This window comes from Myxine glutinosa, chromosome 1 (assembly GCF_964187855.1).
Source record: "Myxine glutinosa chromosome 1, kmMyxGlut1.1, whole genome shotgun sequence".
Classification (NCBI taxonomy): Eukaryota; Metazoa; Chordata; class Myxini; order Myxiniformes; family Myxinidae; genus Myxine; species Myxine glutinosa.
Genome location: NC_136261.1, coordinates 361310656 through 361330793, shown reverse-complemented (window position 1 = coordinate 361330793; position 20138 = coordinate 361310656). Strand labels below are relative to the sequence as shown.

Here is a 20138-nt window from a genome sequence, read left to right as displayed (position 1 = left end):
GATAACAAAATGTCATTTTCCATAAAATTCGACTTGAGCAAGAATTGCACGAAGGTGACGATATGCAGTAATACTTGTGTAAATTCACTATTATGGCCCTTGATAAACAACTACAATGATATGTGACGGTTGCAACGTGCAACAGCAAGTCAAATAAATCGTGTTCCCTTTTTACAGACGGGTGAAGATGTGGCTATTTGGGATGAGCACGACCTTTGCCATCATGTCAATTTGGTCCTGGGCCACCATGAAACGGCTGGAATAAAATGGATAATTGCGGGCTGGACAAAACCTACAAATGTTGTTAGAGCTATCGGTCGCTGTTTCACGAGTGTTCCACTTGTCACTGGTGAAGCCAGAGCGCAGATTGCCTGATGCGCCCATCATGCAACCACCACAAAATCCCTTGCCACATCCACAAGTTAGGGCAGTCGACGATACAGGTGACGCTCGCCAAACTCAAGAAGACGTCGGTGAAGCGATGCATATTCCGGGACCTGGTGCTGCAGTTGCAGTAGGTGACGGAGATGACGAGCAAGAAGACGTCGGTGAAGCGATGCATATTCCGGCACCTGCTGCTGCAGTTGCAGTCGGTTACGGAGACGACGAGCAATCACAATCACAATGATTTGTTTGTGTACGACGACGACGACGACGACGACGACGTACATGCACATCCATGACAAGACCATTTTGCTTAATGAACCCTGACCATCGTGATTTGAACGTGAATAAACACACATTGTCAATGTTAATCGCACATTACCTGACCTGAAGTGTCGTGTCGCACACAACACAACAGCAGCTTGGTAAATTTGTTTTTGTTTTGTATAACTTGAATTACAGTAGTCACTACAAGTAAGTGTGCCTTCCTTGTTTCCCACATCAAACTTTAACATTGTTGAATAGCACATACATACATACATACTCCCATTGCATCATTGAAGCAACCATTGGACAAAAGTTGAGGCACAATGTGCATTTTTTGCACATCCTTCGACTTGTATCGTATTTATCCCTGCCCCAGTTTACCGGATAGGTAAACACAGGCCGGAAATGTGGCCTCATTACATAATTTATTCCATGATTCAATTACATCACATAACTTATCACATCACATCATTCCATGATTTGTCAAACAGAACGTCATACATAATGTGTCTTTCTCTTTCACTGCTACAAACCTATTATGCAACTATCATGTAGTTATCCTTATATAAACAGGTCGAAGTTACAATGTCTGTGTCCCTGTTTGCAGACTTTGCAAATGGATAAAATAAAGGCAAGATGAAGTTGACGCCGGAGTGGAGCAAGCATGCTGCCTTGTGGATGGGCAAATGGATCAGACAAGACATGAATGTGAAAAACAAAGAAAAAGTTAATTTCTCTTTTTTACTCAAATGAATGACAATCGAAACACGTTAGCACGAATTCATCTTTTCTAATATGGAATACTAAGATTTATTGTATACATACGGGGTTGTTTTGTTGTTATAATATAATATTTTATTGTTATATTTTGTTATATTTTTTGTTATTTGTTATTTATTTTGTTCTGCATATTGTTTGTTATATATTTTATTTTGTTACAATATTTTGTTGGTATATTGGTGATGGTGATGTAATGGTTGGTGTAATGGTGATGGTTGATGATGGAAATGAATGTAGAAGGAAGTAGAGGACGGGGAAGACCGAGAAAGACTTGGCTAAAGATGGTGGAAGAAGAAATGCGGGCAAGGGGGTTAACAAGGAGAGATGCAGAAAATAGGGCAAAATGGAGAAGATTGTCATGGGGACCGCAAGGCTAACCCCCGCTCTAGCAGGTAAAATGGCCTTTAAAATGCATGTTGTTGTTTGTTGTATTTTGTTGGTATAATATAATATTGGTATAATATAATATTTTGTTGGTATAATATTTGTTAATAAATATTTCTATTCTATTCCATGAAACCTTCCAGCTTATTTAAAGTGAACATACATGTTGTAATATGCACATTATTTAAAAATACAGTACAGCAAATTATGTTAGTGTACAAAATAATACATGGTATATGGATGCAATATTATTGAATAAAACGCATCGCAATATAATCAACAATGCTGTATTAAATTATATCATTTTGTGTGCTCAATAAATAGGCACTACAATTTGGTTAATTACAAATGTACACTACTTGGTATCTGTATAATAAATAAATAATCCGTGACAAAGGTGTATTGTACACGTCACATGTCCTTTCAACATCATGTAAATATTGTTTTTCCTTCCATGTAACTAACTGCGTGTACGCAATTCTTTGTTCCTTCGGTCATTTGTGATGACTGTGCAAATTCACATAATAATTAATGATTTTACAGATGCCACACATCATCATGAAAAGTCTGAAGGAGAATAACTTGGAGTCAACCGTGCAGCAAGTCATGCGTCGCAGGACCAGCATCATTTCATTGACTCGTCTGCGTAGCATCAAATGCCAGAATTCGACCTATATGATGGCCCAGGCAGGTGAAGTGTACGACTTACACTTACTGTACGTGTATTTTCAATGGAATTATTATTATTAACAGTGCCATATTACTACTTATTCAGAATGACTTGTAAACCTTATATCTTAAGTAATAAAGCATGAATGACGTCGCCGTCACGCCATTTGTCATTGCAAAGCAAACGGTCTTTTGCAGCATTCAAGGAAATCATTAATGATTATGCATTTTTTAAAGCTACTTTCATCAGTATTGAATGCAATGTTGACAATTTAACACCCCATCTATCCAAATAATGAGGATGAACCAACTAACTAACTGATTGTCAAATATTGATGACTTGCAGATTCTTCATATAAAACAAGTGACACCCACAAGGATGCCAACATCAGCAGGTGGAAAAATAAGGAAAGTTGAGATGTTATTTCATCGCATAATACTGCTCAGGTGCGTATCATTTGTTTGTGTACGGTGTCACAAATGTAGTGAGTGTTCTGTATTTGACACAATGTTTAAATCGTGTAACGTATTCCTTGCACCTTTCCATCTTTAGCAAATGTTGATTGATTGACTGATTTGATGTCGTTTCATGTAAAAAGTACGTGCTGTGCTGTGCTGTGCGTGTGTAATAATTAATGCAGCAGTATTCGTAGCAATTTGCTGTCGCTCAGCCTGTCTTAAACCTGACTATGCATTTGCATTTGCATTGTTGTTGCAGTGAAATTCGTGATGGCTCATTGTTTTATGTCAAAGGTAAAACAACTAAGGAGAACAACGTGATATTCCGCAAGCAATCAACGGTGGATTGGAACATTTGTTCTTATCAACGAACCAGTGGACACCAACAATCACATGTACAGAGTACCAATGGTCGAAACAGACTTCCGTTCCTCCCCGTTATGCCAGATTGGCTAGGGATTAAAATCGTTAAGTACTCACAGGCTCGTGTAGTCGAAGGGCAAACGACAGCCTTGTACGCCGTTGTTGGTGATATGACCCTCAGTCACCAAAGCATCGATGTTGGATGTGGCAATCCAGAATGTGATGGTGTCCACTCCAACACAATAACCTGCTTTGCACTGGACACTGGAATGACGACTGATATGTGTGTTCAGCAGCCGCATATCATCTGCTCAGCTGAACATATCAGGTGTCAAGTATTTATCCAGAGACCTGGGTACATACTTTATGCATCAGGCATACCTCATGGTAAGACAATCACTGTTTGCAAAAACGTTAATATTGTTACGGTTTCACGCGACCCTCCTGCCCTTACCAAGGGGAGATTAAGCCCCTTGTTATTTTTGGGTCGTTGCAACCGAGAGACTTGAATCGCCCCTCCCGGGCAGACGCAGGGTAGGGTTCCGGGACAATTATCGCACGTACCGAAGTACCTACGCCGCCGCGGAAGTGGGGATCAAGCCTCGCACGAACCACGCGTAATTTGAGTACGTCCGAGCGGATGGCGCGGCGTACCACGTGGTCCGTGCAGATCTCTGGTATTGGAACCCGATTCGGGTGGTTTTATTTGTACCACGCTTAGTCAATGATGGAAAACACAAAAGCGGTAGAATCAAAGGAAGAACACAGGTTTAATAATTATTTACACTACTATGTAGAAGTCGAAGAGAGACAGAGCAGAACTTAACCAGTCTTAACTTATGCCCAGACACGGGCCCAATCACACTCACAGGGGGGAAATGAAGGGAGGATGATGTTCACGCGCTGAACACGCCGACTTGGTCGTCCAGGAACGGCTTCGCCCGGCGTGGCTCTCCCCGGTCACAGCATGTCCCTCGATGAAGGCAAGCAGGCGGCGGGAGGGATCCTTGCAGTGCGTCTCTCGAACAAAGGGGCAGAGCAGGCAGGCGGGAAAATGTACGCGTCTCTTGCCAGGCTTGGCGGTTTCTCACAGCGCGATGAATTAACGGCGCGCTTTTACTCGGGTAACTCAATAGAGGTTCTGCCTCAAGCTCAACCGAGCGTTTAACTTGTAAGAGCGCCTCATAACTTCGTTCATGCGCGTCTTCTCTCTCTCTTTGAACTCTCTCAACTCTTGAACCCTCTTTCTCTTCTCTTTGGTTCAGTGCACCTCCGTCAGAACTTGTTCAACTCTCAAGCGCCTCTCCCATAACTACTCAAGCTCATCACCCAGCGCAGGTCCTCCATGATTGTGGGACGGCAGTGAGTGTTCAGGGAGCTTTACAGAATCTACAGCTAGGAGTGCACCAGCTGGGAGCACAAGCTCCTATACCACCACTGCCCTCTCCAGCCCAGGTTAAAATCTGGACTCAACATGCGCCTGATGACGCTGCACCAGCAGCGCGACGCCCTAAATCAGGTAAAGTGCGGTAATGCATATTTCAGTGACAATCCCGGCTGCCTGGAGTTGGAAGGACAGCTGAGCATCGAGGCTATGGTAGCGGAGGCACGCACGGCCAGTCGGCCTGCAGCATCCGGAACCAGAGCCCTACTAGATGCTAGTGGTTGCATCTTCAAACGTGAACAAGTTCAGGTGGCTCCCAGGGATATTGCACTGAACCATGTGGCCGAGAACGCTGCGCACCACATTACGTGGAGTATCGAGTCATCTAGCACCACGGTCACCTATGACAAACATGTTAATCATGTGGTGCACACAGACCACACTGTGGTGGCGTTGCCACCACACCAAGCTGTATACCCGTTGTTCATACACCAGAACGGAATGTTGAACATTAGGGACTGTTACGCCTTACCTACAACCACGGTAGGCGGTAAACTGCTTACTGGAGTTCTCAACACGTATGGTGTCGCCGACGGACCGGCGAAGGACATCAGCCGATACCTCCGCATGAGTAGAGAACGGCAAGTTACAGACTTGACTTACATTCTTTATGTAAGAATGACCTTGTTCAACTCTCTTTATGCACCATTGGACAATGCCTCTCTCCTCAGAACTTGTTCAACTTCTTTCAGCGCACCTCTCCCATAACTGGGGTGGGGGCTTTGCGCAAAGGGTTTTATTGCCACGCCCTTAGCCCCCATCGAATGTTCTAACCTTCCAGCCATGATTGGCGGCTCGCGCTTACCGTCGGCTTCTCCTCCGCCTTCCTTCGGTCTTGCCTCGACTTGTCAGGCCTGCCTCGTGTTAATTTGCGCCAAAAACCACAGTATCGAGGCGGCATAAGCAATGGAAGGACCTAACTCTCATTATTCTACTCAACGCAAAACTAACACAGGAAAAGGACTATGCTTACACATACTAAGAAATAACTGAACTATCGTGAGGCTACGTGTTGTAGTGTGACTAAACTATGAGGGGGAAATTAACCTATATTGTACAAACTCAAAACCGCAACAATATCATTGACTTGAACTTTTAGAATTAATTTGTTCTTTTATTTACCATGGTTGGTGGAAATGTTCTTGTAACTAGATAATGCAAATATCAGCTGAAGCAAAACATTTACAGTCAGTGTCATTGTTATGAGGGGCCACCACAACATATGCAGTAATACTTGTGTAATTTCACTATTATGGCCCTTGATAAACAACTACAATGATAAGAGACCCTTGCAACACACAACACGCATGTCAAATAAATCGTGTTCCCTTTTTGCAGACGGGAGAAGATGTGGCTATTTGGGATGAGGACGACCTTTGCCATCATGTCAATTTGGTCCTGCACCACCATGAAACGGCTGGAATAAAATGGATAATTGCGGGCTGGACAAAACCTACAAATGTTGGAGAGTTATCGGTCGCTGTTTCACGAGTGTTCCACTTGTCACTGGTGAAGCCAGAGCGCAGATTGCCTGATGCGCCCATCATGCAACCACCACAAAATCCCTTGCCACATCCACAAGTTAGGGCAGTCGACGATGCAGGTGACGCTCGCCAAAGTCAAGAAGACGGTGAAGTGATGCATATTCCGGCACTTGTTGCAGTAGGTGATGAAGACGACGAGCAATCGCAATCACAATCACTTGTTTGTAAATGACGACGAGGTACGTGCACATCCATGACAACAGACCATTTTGCTTAATGAACCCTGACCATTGTGATGTGAATGTGAATAAACACACATTGTCAATGTTAATCGCCCATGACCTGACCTGAAATGTCGTGTCGCACACAACGCAACACAACACAACAGCAGCTTGGTAAATTTGTTTTTGTTTTGTTTAACTTGAATTACAGTTAGTCACTACAAGTAAGTGTGCCTTCCTCGTTTCCCACATCAAACTTTAACATTGTTGAATAGCACATACATACATACATACATACATACATACATACATACATACATACATACTCCCATTGCCTCATTGAAGCAACCATTGGACAAAAGTTGAAGCACTATGTGCATTTTGCACGTCCTTCGACTTGTATCTTATTTATCCCTGCCCCAGTTTACCGGATAGGTAAACACAGGCCGGAAATGTGGCGTCATTACATAATTTATTCCACGATTCAATCACATCACATCACATAACTCATCACATCACATCACATCATTCCATGATTTGTCAAATAGAACAACGTCATACATAACACGTGTCTTTCTCTTTCACTGCTACAAACCTATTATGCAACTGTCATGTAGTTATCCTCATACAAACAGGTCGAAGTTACAATGTCTGTGTCCCTGTATGCAGACTTTGCAAATGGATAAAAGAAAGGCAAGATGAAGTTGACGTCCGAGTGGAGCAAGCATGCTGCCTTGTGGATGGGCAAATGGATCAGACAAGACATGAATGTGGGAAAAAAAAGAAGTTAATTTCTCTTTTTTACTCAAATGAATGACAATCGAACCACGTCAGCAAGAATTCATCTTTTCTAATATAGAATACTAAGATTTCTTGTGTACATGCGGTGTTGTTTTGTTGGTGGCTAATAAACAAAAAGTTTTGTTCATTTGGAGCTTGTTTGTCAATGGAGTTTGAAATATATCTATGTTTGTCCATACAGTGCATTCAGAAAGTATTCAGACCCCTTCACTTTTTTCACATTTTGTTATGTTGCAGCCTTATGCTGAAATCGTTTACATTCATTTTTTCCCTCATCAATGCACACTCAGATTTTTGAAATTGTTGTGTTGTTATTATTAATATTACAATTATTATTAATAATATAATTAACTGTGTCACGATTGCTTGAACCAGATGATACTGCCTTGCCTGCACCTTGTGTTAAACGAGGAAGGCTTGCTTGCTTGCACAGTTAAATATTCTGTGTTGGTACTACATATCGAGTTTATAGGGCAGCCATCGATACTAGCTAACTGGTACTCGTCCTCCATCGATGGTACCTAGTAGTAAATATTTGTCTTGCATCGATGCTATGCAGAACTTGGCCTCCAACCACTGTGATGTAAATGTAAATGTGTACTCAGCAAGCATTTGTCAAAAACACTCTCCGAATCTGTGTAATAATGCAAATCGTTGCCTCGGCTCAGGTCTCTCTCAGAAGATGTTGATAAATGTTTAACACACATGAGCCCTTTCCACACAGGTGTTATACAACGTACGACGTGACAATACAACATTGTGATGCAGTTTCAAAACAATAATATACTTGTCCCTCAAAAGTAATAGAATAGTACACCTCCTCACATCGTGGTGGTCACACTGTAGATGGGACCGTCATGATAAAAAAACATTTTGCCTTTACAGGAACATGATGACGGATGCAGATCAAGGCGAAAGCATGATGGACACGAGGAAAAGGCAAACAGTAAGCCCACTAAATATGATAATGTCATTATGAGAAATAAAGATACTTTGAAGGAACACGTCGTTTGGTGCAGCTTGTACGTACACATTTCTAATGATCGTCTGGTTATTTAACTCCCTCCTGGTTATTGTCCCCCGTCGCACCGCGGAGCAAAAGGGGAACTATGGTTTTCCCCTCCGTCCGTGCATGCATTCGTGCGTAAGCGAAGGACCGAATTCTAATTTGGTGTGTGGGTGCAACCCACGTCAAAATCCAAGATGGCCGCCGCCATGTATGTCTGACGCCATGTATGTCTGAACATTGTGAGCGGAATATCTTGAAAAATAAGCGAAGTACCAACTTCTAATCTGGTGTGTGGGTGTATCTAGGCATAAGGAAGAACGCTATTGAAAATTGGGTCGTCAAGTAAAATCCAAGATGGCCGCCACCATATATATGTCTGAACCTTGTGAGCGGAATATCTTAGGTAATCATCCACTGTAAAAGAAAAAACCTGGGAAGACTACATTGCATACTTCGAAAGGTATTTCATTTGATATTATGTGTCCACTTATCTACATTCATTTGTCTTCTAATACATTGTATTACTTTCATTGTACTATCATTTTCAAACCTTCCATCAAAATTGACTGCTGATATTGTCCTTTTTCAGTGTACTACACTTGTTACTCAGAGATTCCAACATCACACCAGAATTGCAACTAAAAATGCCAAGAACCAAACATCAGACTCCTGCAAAAAAAAAGACAATTGCATAAAGCATATATACAGAACATTCGGAAGTCCTTAGTTCCTCAAACCGAGCAAAAAGGGAAGGAAGAACAAATGCAATGTTATATATCAGAGCCACTAACACCAACATTTAAAGACAGTGATATGCCCTTAACTTCAGCATCAACTATATCCAACACAACCATTCCTGAAAGTACACTAATGAATACTTCCTCTTCAAGTCAAGTGCAACCACAACTGTCACTAATTCATGACCAGTCATTTGCAACCCTAAACACTTATGATGTACTCATTGGTGAGATTCCAATTGCTGGTATGGATAAAATTTCATACTTTATGGGATTAATTCCTCCTCGTTTCATATATGGAGCAACAACGAGCAGTGAAGACATTGGCCTATACAAAGTTGACAGTGGCAAAACGTGTACGCAGATACATTATGTTACTGGTCACTATGTCGTTTCACATCAAGACAGTAATAACCACATTACAATATATGATTCACTTTTTTATGAGAAATGTATTCAATCTTTACTACCCCAGTTAAGAACATTGTACTCTACGATATCTGGTGCATCTTCATCTTGCCTTCAAACAATCAAGTACGTCATACCTCAATCACAAGGAAACACTTCAGATTGTGGTCTGTTTGCAGCAGCTAATGCACAATTATTACTGACAGATGTACATCCTCCATCAGTCACTTTACATCAGCACAACCTTAGTCAACATTTCCACCACTGCTTAGTAAATGATGCAGTTACACCTTTTCCCACTCTCGGTATGCTCCACCTCAATATAGGTTCTTATTTCACTCTAGCTAGTCTGTTGGGAGCCGTTGGTGAGGTATGTGGATGGACAAAAGGACCACCGAAGCACTCGGAAACATAGTGGTGGGATGATGAAGTTGGAAAGAGGATTGACGAGAAGAGGAAGAAGTTCAAGGAGTGGCAGAAGGCGAAGGGTACGGGAGCAGAAACAGCAGAGCATGAAAGTTATAAGGCAGCCAGGAAGGCTGCAAAGAAAGAGGTAGCAAAGGCGCAGGAGGCATGTAGGAAAATGTTCGGAGAACGCTTGGATTCGGAAGAGGGTCAGAAAGCAGTATTCAGGATTGCAAAGCAGATAGCGAAAGAGAGGTGTGATGTGATGGGGGTGAGTTGCTTGAAGGATGAAGTGGGACAAATCGTTGTCGACCCAGATGGAATTAAAGGAAGATGGAAAAGATATATGGAAATGCTGTTGAATACAGAGAATGAATGGGATGGCAACATAGAGAGTAACCCAGTTTTAGGACCGGCAGAGAAGATAACTGAGAAGGAAGTTGAGGAAGCGATAAAAGCAATGAAGGGTAGAAAAGCGGGAGGGCCGACGGGAGTTGTGGGAGATATGTTGAAGGCAGCAGGAAAGTTGGGGTGTGAAGAGAATGACAGAGATCTGTAATCTGGTGGTGAAAGAAGGCCGCATTCCAGTGGATTGGGAACCGAGTACCCTCGTTCCTCTATACAAGGGGAAAGGTGACCCTCTGGAGTGTGGCTCGTACCGAGCGATAAAGTTATTGGAGCATGGAATGAAGGTATTGGAAAGGGTGTTGGAGAGGCAGATAAGGAAGAAAGTGAAGATCGACGAAATGCAGTTTGGATTCATGCCAGGAAGAGGAACGACAGACGCGCTTTTCATTGTGAGGCAGTTGCAGGAGAAGGACATGGAGAAGAGGAAGAAGTTGTTTCTTGGGTTTGCTGATCTGGAGAAAGCATTCGATCGGGTTCCACGCAAAGTATTGACATGGGCATTGAGGAAGTTAGGAGTGGAGGAATGGTTGATCAGAGTAGTGACGGCAATGTATAAAAGAGCGCACAGCTGTAAGGACGGAGGACGGGAACAGTGGTGAGTTTGAGGTGAAGGTGGGAGACGGGAGTGCATCAGGGGTCGGTACTAAGTCCACTACTATTTGTAGCTGTGATGGAGGTGCTGGCTCAGAACATAAAGGAGGGTTTACCGTGGGAGTTGTTGTATGCAGATGATCTGGTGTTGATTGCGGAAAGTATGGATGGACTGAAGGAAAAGATGAACACGTGGAAGGAATGTATGGAGACAAAAGGTCTGAAGGTGAATATCGGAAAGACGAAGGTGATGGCAAGTGGTAAAGCATGTGGTGAGGTGGAAAGAACTGGGAAGTAGCCCTGTGCTGTGTGTAGGAAGGGTGTCGGAGTGAACTCCATTCAGTGTACAATGTGTGCTGAGTGGGTTCATCAAAAATGTAGTGGTCTGAGAGGGTCATTTACCAGTGTGGCAGCTACATTCAAATGTAAGGTGTGCACAGAGGGAGCTGCAGATGGAGGAAATGTTGAGTTGGATCTTGGAGACGGCGTGAAGCTGGAAGGTGTGAAAACATTTTGCTACCTCGGAGACATGCTGAATGGAGAAGGTGGATCAGACTCGGCAACGGTTGCTCGAGTGAGATGTGCATGGAAGAAGTTTCGGGAATTGAGTGGCGTGCTGATGATGAGGGGAGTGTCGTTGAAGCTGAAGGGAAAGGTGTATGCTGCATGTGTGAGAAGTGTTATGATTTATGGGAGCGAGACATGGGTAATGAACGTAGAGCAGCAACGAAGGTTGGAAAGGGTGGAAATGCAAATGGTTCGACGGATGTGCAGAGTATCGTTGAGAGAGATGAAGACAAATGATGAATTGCGAAAGATGATGGGAATAGAGCCTGTGATTGATGCTGTGAAGAGGAACAGGTTGAGATGGTTTGGTCATGTGTTGAGGAAGGATGAAAGTGACTGGTTGAGAAGAGTGATGGAAATGAATGTAGAAGGAAGTAGAAGACGGGGAAGACCGAGAAAGACTTGGCTAAAGATGGTGGAAGAAGAAATGCGGGCAAGGGGGTTAACAAGGAGAAAAAAAACAAAACAAAAAAAAAACAAGGTTAACCCACAGGGTTAACAAGGAGAGATGCAGAAAATAGGGCAAAATGGAGAAGATTGTCATGGGGACCGCAAGGCTAACCCCTGCTCTAGCAGGGAAAATGGCCTTTAAAATGCATGTTGTTGTTGTTGTATTTCACTCAGTACTTTCAGCAACATCAGAAAGACCACAGACAAAAGAGAAAACTTGACCACCATAATGGCGAGAAGCCTGCCAAGATACAAAACACCATGGAATAAAAAACACATAAGTGAAAAATAACACTGAAAAGCATGACGAGAATGTAAACACAAGAACAAAGAAGATTTGTCATTATCAAAGAGATGATCAGAAAAAAGAACACCATAAGGCTCCTAAGACAAGAAAACGAGACAACCCGTCATCAAATTGATTATGAAAAGAAAGTAAAAGAGCAAAAAGTCAATACTGTAACGATGAACAAAACCCCTAATCTCAGAAATGATGAGAAGAAACAACACCATATGGCTCATAACACCAAAAAGAACAAAGCCTGTGATCAGAGTGATCATCAGAAAAAAGCAGAAGACCGTAAAGCCAATACGATAAGAATGAAGACAACCCGTAATCAAAGAGATGATAAGCAGAAAGACCAACACCATAACGCTTATAAGAAAAGAAACGACACAACCAATCAAATTGATTATGAAAATAAAATAAAAGAGCAAAAGGCCAATACGGTAACGATGAAGAAAACCTGTCATCTGAAAGATGATAAGAAAGAAGACGACCGCATGGCTCGTAGCATCACAAACAACCAAGCCCTTTCTTATTTTACTCACTAAGTCCAGCAACATCAGAAAGACCACAGACAACCAGCGTTACGCCTAGGTCCCCCGTCGGGGAAGTGATGTGAATTGACAAAGTGGAAGACGCAGAAAACATGCTACGATATGATATTTCGCTCAAGGTTCAGACATACATGGCGGCGCCCATCTTGGATTTTGACGTGGCGACCCAATTTTCAATAGCGTTCTTCCTGATGCCGAGATACACCCACAAACCAAATTAGAAGTTGGTACTTCGCTTATTTTTCAAGATATTCATCTCAAGTTTCAGACATACATTGCGGCGCCCATCTTGGATTTTGACGTGGCGACCCAATTTTCAATAGCGTTCTTCCTGATGCTGAGATACACCCACACACCAAATTAAAAGTTGGTACTTCGCTTATTTTTCAAGATATTCATCTCACAAGGTTCAGACATACATGGCGGCGGCCATCTTGGATTTTGACGTGGCGACCCAATTTTAAACAGCCTTCTTGCTTGTGCCTAGATACACCCACACACCAGATTAGAAGTTGGTACTTTGCTTATTTTTCAAGATATTTCGCTCACAAGGTTCAGACATATATATGGTGGCGGCCATCTTGGATTTTGACGTGGCGACCCAATTTTGAATAGCGTTCTTCCTTATGCCGAGATACACCCACACACCAAATTAGAAGTTGGTACTTCGCTTATTTTTCAAGATATTCATCTGAAGGTTCAGACATACATGGCGGCGGCCATCTTGGATTTTGACGTGGCGACCCAATTTTAAACAGCGTCCTTCCTTGTGCCTAGATCACTGATCTCTATAATAACTGGATGGGTGGACTAATGGTGATTGGCATATTCTCGTTGAGGCAACAGGAAGTGACCTGGCACCATCTTGACACCCCCAAAACAATCGTTCATTCGACTTGTTGCGTGCTTGCGGACCTGGTGAATGCTGCCATAAAAGCTAGATATTTATTGTAATTTTGGATTGCAAATCAACTCTTTTAAGGATTTTATTGTGACAAGCGACAGGATGCCTGCGTGCGTTTCGTTTGGTTGTACAAACCGCGATGAGCGCAACAAAAGAGAGAAAGGAGTGACTTTCCATCAGTAAGTTTTAAATTTTTTCTTCATGACTGATTTTCAATGTCTGTCGGGCCTTGTCGTCAGGCTCACGTAGCCCTAGCGGACCGCATATTGTGAATTGTCATTGATGAAATATTAACCTGCACAGTGACATTGCCCGGGTCTGCTAGTTCGCTAGGACTAAGTTGACCAGCAATTGTATAATTTATGCACTAAAATGTAATTGTTGACTTTATTCATTTGTGGAATGACTCGTTGACAGTGATCTCAATGTATCAGCGTACAGAGGCACATATTAGAGCAGGAAATATTTAATTGCATGGGTTTATCCCTGGTCTGTTCTAACTTGTTATAACAGATCTTCAACTCGCAGAACTGCTGTTGATAATCAGGCAAAGAACAAAATAATTTTGGCCTAGCAGCAAACAAAAATACAGACTATAATTTCAAATTTTACTTTTATTTTTATGTCAACCGACAAGTATTGTTTATAGTAAATTTTGTTCTCCCTGTGTGGGAATTCCCATTTTCATTTTATCATGACCGACTATTGTTATATTTCATGACAACATCTGTCAACCAATGCAAGGATGACTTTAACAGAATGTATTTGGCATGCAGGTTCCCACACTGTGATCCAGAAAGGCTACGGAGGTGGGTGTTGAACATAAAGAGGGACAAGTGGCTACCTAATTCAAGATCACGTCTGTGTTCCGACCATTTCACAGACGACAGTTTTGACAGGACTGGTCAAACAGTTCGTCTGAGGCCAAATGCAGTTCCCACCATTTTTGGATTTCCTGACCACCTTCAGAAGGTAAATGCAAATGTCATGATCTCGAGTACATTTTCAACAACAAATTAAGTTTCATGTCTTTTGTCATTTGATGTTAGCTGATGTAATTGCTATCGATTTCACTGCATTACACAAGACGATGTGAATTCAGCAGTCTCAGGATGCCTTCTTGAGACGATTCCAACGCAATCAGCCTTGTGTTTCTATTGTCAATTAGTTCCTGAGATATTACGCAAAATGTGATTCTAAGGTTTTTTGAGATCCTGATCTCGTACAGCTCGTATTATAAAGCACCAGAGCATTTGTAAAGTTGTTCTGGATAGATATATACTGGAATATAATTATTTTTAATATTTAATTTCCAGAAAGCTACAACTCGCAGACAAACCAAATAGTGTAGGCTGTTATGTCATTTCGTGTTTTTTTTTTTGTTAAAAGCAAAATTCCACTTGATTCCTTGTCTTTGGGGTGTCACATGTTCGAAAAAATAGGTTGTTAATTTTTTAAAACGGATTAAGGGTGTCAAATCCAAGATGGCCGCCAAAATATATAAATTCCATTAAAACTGGTATTCTGAACACAGTATGAGGTCCAAATTAATGATAATACCCATAATTTCAATACCAAGGAGTTAAAAAACAATAAATTTCAATATGGCAGTCAAATTCAAAATGGTGGAAAAATCCAAGATGGCCGCCACTTCTTAAATAACCACAGTACAAAAACTTAATGTTCTTGATAACACAAATTGTGAATGATGAAATAGGTCCATTTTGGTGGTAATGCCCACATAAGTAATGCTAGGCCGTTGGGGAAACATGTTACTGATTCGTTGAAATCGGTGGATGCCAGCCATAGTGAGAAATAGTGAGAAAATCCAATATGGCTACCACTGTTTTACACAAAGGTCCACATTGCTATAACAATGATAGCGTAATGTAATTTCCTGTTTGACCATATTTAAATATTCCTGTCTCACAATCATCCGTTTTACCTTACAAGTCGTCGTGTTCATCTCCCACAATGTTCTGAGCTGATTGTTCATTGTTGCTACAGCCGTAGTTCAAACAGCTACAGACCTCTGTGCATGGGAGTTTATTGCTGCGGCAACTACAGGAGTTTCCTTTGCATCTTGATTTGCAGCCACATTTTACCAGCTTAGTCATAGCCTCTGGTGCTGGAGGGTTCAAACACATCACCGGAAGAAATCTATTTTCCTCTGACTTCCATCCGTAGTCAGTGGGAGAAGGAAGGGACGGTTGACTTTCGCATGCCTGCATCCATATCATTGCAATATAATGTGCTCGCAGAATGTGTGGTGTCAATGATCCAGAGGTTGGAGGCAGACTCTCTCCCTCGGCCTGTCGATTTGAGTACAAGAACCATCGTAGTGCATTTACTTTGGTGTGTGTTTTGGATCTGTACAACAAGCAAACGAACCTTTCCAGTTGGTCAATTGCGTTTGGAGAGGGTGTAGCAGCAGATTTGCAAAGTGAAGCAAGTGAATCCAGTATCATATCATCGCAGGACATGAACACCTTCATACACCAGTCCTTTGTCCTGCCGCCAACCTGCCACACATATCTGATCCTGTGAAATAATGAAACCCGAGAATATCTGAGGCGCGGTTAACTCCTAACTTTTCAAAGATAGGTTTGACTGCAATTTTCCTATTCAGTTTTCCTTTTCCGGTAAGGAAATATGTCTCAGCAGGTAGCTGTGGATACATGTGGATCATCAGCAAGAAGACATCGGTATCTGGAGAGTCTATTACAAGCTCTACATCGCCGTTAACTGTTAGGGCATGGAGCAAGAGTAACGTATCCGCTTCTTCATGACCGTGTTTTACCAATTCATCAGGCACACTTACATTGCCTTTTGTCTCAGTGCCGAAGGTTACCATGAACTTCTTCAATTTGTTGGCAGAGCTGTTGCTGTGATCCAGAGTCTTTGCAGCTAAATACTCTATACAAGTTCTGCCTTGGTTTTGACACTTGAAAGGAAGTCCTTCAAGGAAATATTCTGGATCAGTGTACTAGCTTGGATGTGATAGTAGGTCGAGTTTCCCTTTGTTCTCTTTTTTCTCATTTTCTCTTTCAGAGAACTTTCGACGTATCTGTCAAATACCAGTCTTACTTCGTCGTAGTTAGCTGCAATCCTGATAAGCTTTTCAAGAAATGACATGGCAAAATCACTGCATGTTTTCATTTTGTCTGTCTTGGAGATGGAGTTAACGAGGGCCATGCCATCTATGACTACAACTTTAAATTTCTCAGACATGTCGGACATGTCAGTTGAAGCTTCTTGCTCAGGCTGCGCTTCTTGTACTTCAGGCGCCTCGGCTTGGGGTGGTACTTCAGTTTGGGAGTTTTCACTCAATACTTGGTCGCCAGAAACACTTGGTATGGCATTAGCTGGATCGCTTGTGGCTTCTGTTGGGCTAGGTTGCTCCTTGGTAACTAGCGCTTCAAGATGATGAAGGACCTTAGCCTTGTCATATGCTAGGAGAAGTGACCCATCCGAAGCGAAAAGGGCACGTGGAACAATTCCAAATTCATACTTCCCAATACAGTCCTTTAGATCAAGGTCTGGACGGCTTCTTGATGCTACTATAAACCTCTGTAGGAGTCCTCGTTCTTCTTTGACTTTAATGAGTTTGTCACCTGCTTTCACTTTCTTCACTGTGTTGGCACTTTTGAAAGTGCCTATGTTCTTTCTCTTCATTGGATCCCACACTGAAAGTTTTCCTTCTGTAAGGTGTTCTTTGACAAATGTCTGGAACAACTGTTGTCTGATGGCATCGCGGTCTACTATGTCCTTTGTTACCTTTTCATCAATTACTTTCTTGGTAAGAAGGTTACACAGGTCACTCTCATCGGTTACGAATGGGTCTCCATGAACAACAAATACCTGTCAATCTAGCGGAATTTCTCATTACTCGGGTGGACTTTCCGCCTATGATCTCGTGGTGTTGGTCTCTGGTATCAGCACCTTCCATGCCATATTCTCTTTGAAACTCCTCTACTAGATTAGACAAGTCAGGTGCAATCAGGAAGAAACGGTCTAGAGCTCTCTCAATTTGGGTTATTCCAGTAATGCCTCCAATGACCTTGAGTTTGCGGTTCTCCTGCTCAATTCCGTGATCTGGACCTATTGAAGTGAATGCAGCAATCCCCTTCGTCACACAGAAATTCCCTTTCAGGAGTTCTGCCCAGACATCTGGAAAAATTGTTCTGTTTGCTGCATTGTTGACAGGTACAAAGGGAGCAAACGTGCGTAGTTCAGATGGTCGTGAGCAAAGAAGTACTTGATAAGAGCTTCAGTAAGATAAGCTTGATAAGAGCTTGATATTTTGAATTTGACTGCCATATTGAAATTAATTGTTTTTGAACTCCTTGGTATTGAAATTATGGGTACTAGGGCATGCCCGTACTATATATATATCTAAAATTATATCCCCCCCCTCTATTTACATGAAATGGTTTGGTCCAAAGCGAACGGCTTGCGAGTACGGTGACAATCCCCCCCCTCTATTTACATGAAATGGTTTGGTCCAAAGCGAACGGCTTGCGAGTACGGTGACAATCCCCCCCCCCCTCTATTTACATGAAATGGTTTGGTCCAAAGCGAACGGCTTGCGGAGTTTGGTAAAGAAATCGCCATAGCGTGCACAAACGCGCAGGAAAGCGAAAGAATCGCAAATTAGTTTTAAAACATAGTTTAACGCCAACATAGCGGCAACATAGTTTGCCAACGTGAAATAAATGAATACGCTCTCAAATGTGCTGTCCGAGGCAGAGTCTGTTCGCCACGTTCGGCACACGTGATAGCTCGCTGCTCTCTGATTGGTTGAATCGTTTTTTGGACATAGCTCGGTAACTACTTGTCCGATTAATATGAAACCTTGAAAAGGCACATCCTCAGGTCCCCAGCAATATACCTGGCAAGTTTCAAGTATATCGGACCGGTAGTTGTCGAGAAACAGCGGTCGCATACACACAGACACACACACACACAGAGATTACTGGAATTATAGATAGATTATCATTAATTTGGACCTCATACTGTGTTCAGAATACCAGTTTTAATGGAATTTATATATTTTGGCGGCCATCTTGGATTTGACACCCTTAATCCGTTTTAAAAAATTAACAACCTATTTTTTCGAACATGTGACACCCCAAAGACAAGGAATCAAGTGGAATTTTGCTTTTAACAAAAAAAAAACACGACAGCCATTTTTAAGACATAGCAGCCTACACTAAAAGTCAGGAACGACTGCACCACTGAACCAGGCTCCAGCACAGAGTCCACTCAACCTGATCCAACATCTGAGTCCATGTGCCACCAAGACCACTCCTATGCCACGATGGCATCTCCAAGAAAATTGAAACACAAATTGGATGACGCCAGTGCTCAGCTGCAAAGTTGCAATAAGAAACTAAAACTTGAAAAGCAGAAAACAAGGCGTTTGTTGCAAAAAGTGAATGATATGAGTGTGGTTGTGACATCTTTGCGTGATAAGAACTTGATCACCACAAATTGTGCAGAAATGTTGGAGACAACATTCAGTGGTATTCCAAAAGAAGTCATGAAGAGAATTCTGAGCAATACGAATAAATCTGCATCCTATCCAGAGGAACTAAGATCATTTGCTATGACTCTTCAGTTTTACTCCAGTAAAGCATATGACTATGTGAGAGAGTCTTTTGATTTGGCCTTGCCACATCCACGTCAAATTAGGTCATGGTACAAGGGCATCGAAGGAGATCCAGGTTTCACCAAGGCTGCATTTAATGCCCTACAAATGCGCGCCAAAGACTACGCAAGCCAAGGGAAGGAGGTTGTGTGTGCCATCATGTTTGATGAGATTGCAATTCGCAAGCATGTTGAATTCGCCAATGGAAGATACCATGGATATGTCGACATCGGTAGTGGGAAATTTGATGATTCTACACCGGTGGCAAGAGATGCTCTGGTGTTCATGGCCGTATCGGTGAATGAATCTTGGAAAATACCCTTGGGATATTTCCTCATAGTTGCCATGAATGGCGAGCACCGCGCTAATGTTGTCACGGAATGCTTTCACCGTCTACATGAGGCAGGTGTTCGAGCCGTCTCGCTTACATGTGATGGACCTTCTTGTCACCTGGCCATGATGCGTTGTTTGGGTGCAAAAATCGATGTCACTGCATTGGATCCATCTTTCGCCCATCCAGCTGATCCAACCCAAAGAGTGCATGTGATTCTGGATGCCTGCCACATGTTGAAGCTGTTGCGGAATGCATTGGCAGACGGTGGACTTTTCCAGACCAGTGATTGCAGGACTGTAAGGTGGCAGCACATTGAAGAGTTGAACGCTCTCCAAAAATCCGAAGGACTTCGTCTTGGAAATAAACTGAGGAGTGCTCACATACAGTGGAAGAAGCAGAAGATGAAGGTAAATCTCGCTGCGCAAGTTTTCAGTGCCAGTGTTGCTGATGCATTGCAATACTGCAATGAGGGTCTCCAACTGCCACAGTTCAAGGGATGTGAAGCGACAGTGGAATTTATCAGGCACATCGACAGTGCCTTTGATGTGTTGAACAGCAGAAATCCCCTTGGGAAAGGCT

At 42.5% G+C, this 20138-nt stretch overlaps 1 protein-coding gene and 1 long non-coding RNA gene across 4 annotated transcripts in view; both read left to right on the top strand.

Moving 5' to 3' along the window:
* The first annotated feature begins 1135 nt into the window (after positions 1 to 1135).
* LOC137418262 (uncharacterized) lies at positions 1136 to 7389 on the top strand. Of its 2 annotated transcripts, none has more exons than XR_013622099.1 (6): positions 1136 to 1359; positions 1669 to 1823; positions 2359 to 2502; positions 2831 to 2931; positions 6089 to 6473; positions 7125 to 7389. It is a non-coding gene; the product is annotated as an uncharacterized LOC137418262 (long non-coding RNA). The 2 variants fall into 2 exon arrangements; XR_013622098.1 differs by having other exon boundaries at positions 2359 to 2506.
* Positions 7390 to 8150: 761 nt separating this feature from the next.
* The window catches only part of LOC137418263 (uncharacterized), a 57974-nt gene continuing 45986 nt past the window's right edge, over positions 8151 to 20138 (top strand). For both annotated transcript variants that reach the window (XM_078769973.1, XM_078769971.1), the window contains exons 1-2: positions 8151 to 8202; positions 14352 to 14547. The gene's annotated coding sequence lies outside the window, so the exon portion shown is untranslated. The remainder of the gene's footprint in view (positions 8203 to 14351; positions 14548 to 20138) is intronic.